This window comes from Neofelis nebulosa, chromosome 3 (genome assembly GCF_028018385.1).
Source record: "Neofelis nebulosa isolate mNeoNeb1 chromosome 3, mNeoNeb1.pri, whole genome shotgun sequence".
In the NCBI taxonomy this organism is placed as follows: domain Eukaryota; kingdom Metazoa; phylum Chordata; class Mammalia; order Carnivora; family Felidae; genus Neofelis; species Neofelis nebulosa.
The window spans coordinates 60753797-60756922 of NC_080784.1; the positions used below are offsets into that span (position 1 = coordinate 60753797).

At 39.0% G+C, this 3126-nt stretch overlaps 1 pseudogene; it reads right to left on the bottom strand.

The window, feature by feature from the left end:
* Window positions 1–388: 388 nt before the first annotated feature.
* LOC131507979 (Y-box-binding protein 1-like) lies at window positions 389–1809 on the bottom strand (annotated as a pseudogene).
* Between the last annotated feature and the right edge of the window lie 1317 nt (window positions 1810–3126).

Sequence of the window (3126 nt, forward strand, 5' to 3'; positions counted from 1 at the left end):
CTTGCGCTCTCCCAAAACTAAATGTTAAGAAAAAAAAAAATTAAAAATGAGGTTCCTAAGTTTCTTAAGGTGACCAGATATGGAACAATTTAAAAAACTTTAAAGGTGTATTGAGAAAAACTAGGCTTTTTTTTTAAACTACACTTGTCATTACCAAAAAGAGACATCTTTAGGTAAAAATAGGTTAAAAAAAAAAAAGGTAAAAAAAAAACCCCATGCTGCATAGATAGTGCAGATAGTTCTATTTATGTAGTCAAGGGCAAAAAAGCAAGCACTTAAGGTCTTCAGCTCCAACCTTGCATTTACTTCTTATTGCTGGAATTTCATATTCATTTCTTCTTGTTAGGTGAGTAAACCAGATGATATAGTATAGATGATAAGCAGGTACTTACTCAGCCCTGATCTGCTCAACCTTGGGAGTCGATGAATTCTCAGCTTCTGGATTGACTGCTATTGTCTCTTTGCCATGGTGTGGTTTAGAGTTTTCTGGGTGTCTGCCTATGTTGAGGTGGCTGCTGGCATAGGGTCTTATCTTGATTTTCTTTATCTTCTTCAAAGCCATCCTCTCTAGGCTATCTTTGGGGAAGATAACTCCTGCGGAATCATGGTATATAACCCTGATACATATTCTGTCTTGCTGGTCTACCTTACTTTCCTGAACCTGGCTTGTCAGCTCCCTCTACCACTTCTCCCTGCACAGAAGGGTTGGAAGACAGTGGTTGATGCCCATAGGGTCCTCCCCCCACCCCCAGGCAACTCTTGTTATTCTGGGACTTCTGCAGGTAATTGTGTGGAAGACTCCCTGAATGGATAGCATCGATAGTGGTTACCAACCAAAGCATATTTTCAGCCTTGAACTGGAGCTCTACCAGGGCCTGTGACATTTGCTGCCTCTGTACCCTTTCCTTGTCCTTCAACAATATCAAATTTCACAGTCTCTCCATCTCCTATACTGTGAAGGTACTTCCTGGCATTATTCTTGTTCATAGCAGTCTTGTGTACAAATACATCTTCCTTGGTGTCATTCCTTTTGATGAAACTCTTTCTTTCTTTCTTTCTTTCTTTCTTTCTTTCTTTCTTTCTTTCTTTCTTTCTTTCTTTCTTTCTTTTGTTTTTATTTTTAATTTCAGTTAGTTAACATACAGTGCAATATTAGTTTCAGGGGTAGAATTTAGTGGATTCAGTAATTCTGTACATCACCCAGTGCTCATCATGACAAGCACACTTCTTAATCCCCATCATCTATTTCACCCACTCCCACCCCCACCTCCCCTCTGGTAGCTATCAGTTTGTTCTCTACAGTTAAGAGTCTATATTTTAGTTTACCTCTCTCACTCTCCCCCCCTTCTTTGCTCATTTGTTTTTTTTCTTAAATTCCACATATGAGTGAAATCATATGGTATTTATCTTTTTCTGACTTTTTGCTTAGCATAATACTCTCTAGCTCCAACTATGTCATTGCAAATGGCAAAATGTCATTGTTTTTACAGCTAAATGGTATTCCATTGTATAAATGCATCACATCTTCTCTATCTGTTTCTTACATTGAACCATTTTACTGTTCCCCAAACCTTTGTTGCGATGACCTTGCCCCCACAGGCATGCACCACCCATGTGAGGTCACCTGGGCCCACTCCCTGCACCCTGGCTGCTGCCAGTGGAGCCCAGCTTGGTGTCAGCAGTGCCGAGGGCAGGTGGCTGCTGGGTCCCAGCCTTACCACTCACAGTTGCAGTGATGGTGACTGGGGCAGCTGTGACTGCTGAGGTTCCTCCCAGCATGTGATGGTAACTAGGCCCACAGCAACTCATAGTTCTTCAGTTCTTTTTTTTTTTTTTTTTTCATTTTATTTTACTGTTCCCTCTTCTCTCAAGCTTCAGGCACACTGGCCCAATGTTCAATTTCTAGAATAGTTTCCATCTCAGATGATTGCATAGTCAGGTTCCATACCTCTTTTCTCCACACTAACCCTAGCCCTGTTGTCTTCTTTACTCGATTAACTCTTTCTCACTCTTTCTTACTAAGACGAATTGAAATGTTACTTCTTTAGGAAATTTCTCTTGCTTCTCCAGGCTACGTTACCCCCATTGTACATTTCTATTTCCCTCTGCCCCACTTGCGCTTTTCTTTCATAACGTTTGTCACAACCGTAAATACTTGTTCAACGTCTACCTTCCCCTCTGGACTATAAGTTTTATAAAAGGAATAACTTTTGTTCACCACTATTTCTTGAGGCCCTAACACAGTGAAGGGAACACAGTGATGGAATGTCTTCTGACTGTGTATCGGTGGGCATGTGTCTCCAGTGGGCCATGATCAGGTATTCCATTGCCCTGGGAAACAGATCTTTCCCTAGTGCTTGGAAAATATTGTGTAAATAAATAGATTTTTCTCAACTTAACTTTTTCTGTGATTATTATTTTAAAACTTTGGCTTGAATCCTCAGAAATACCTGTGTAATCCCCCAAATTAACAAAGAACTACTAATGAAATGTTAATAGAAAATTTGAAAATAGTTAATCACACATAGTTTTAGAGTTAGCCTTCCCCTCATTTATGTGGGCCTGTGTTTATGCTATATTTTTAAAATATTAAATATGTATAATGTGTGAAATACATTTTCTGCTACTAAGAATATTCTTAGATTATGTAATACTCAGGAAACAACAGATGTTGGCAAGGATGTGGAGAAAGGGGAACACTTTTGCACTGCTGGTGGAAATGCAAACTGGTGCAGCTGCTCTGGAAAACAGTATGGAGGTTCCTCGAAAAATTAAAAATAGAGCTACCCTATAATCCAGTAGTTTCACTACTAGGTATTTATCCAAAGGATACAAAAATGATGATTCAAAGGGATACATGGACCCCAATGTTTATAGCAGCACTATCAACAAGAGCCGAATTATGGAAAAAGCCCAAATGTCCATTGACTGATGAATGGATAAAGAAGGTGTGGTGTGTATATAGAAAATGGAATATTACTTTGTGATAAAAAAGAATGAAATCTTACCATTTGAAATAATATGGATAGGACTAGAGTGTATTATGCTAAGTGAAATGAGTCAGAGAAAGACAAATGTATGATTTCACTCATATGTGGAATTTAAGGAACACAACAGATGAACATA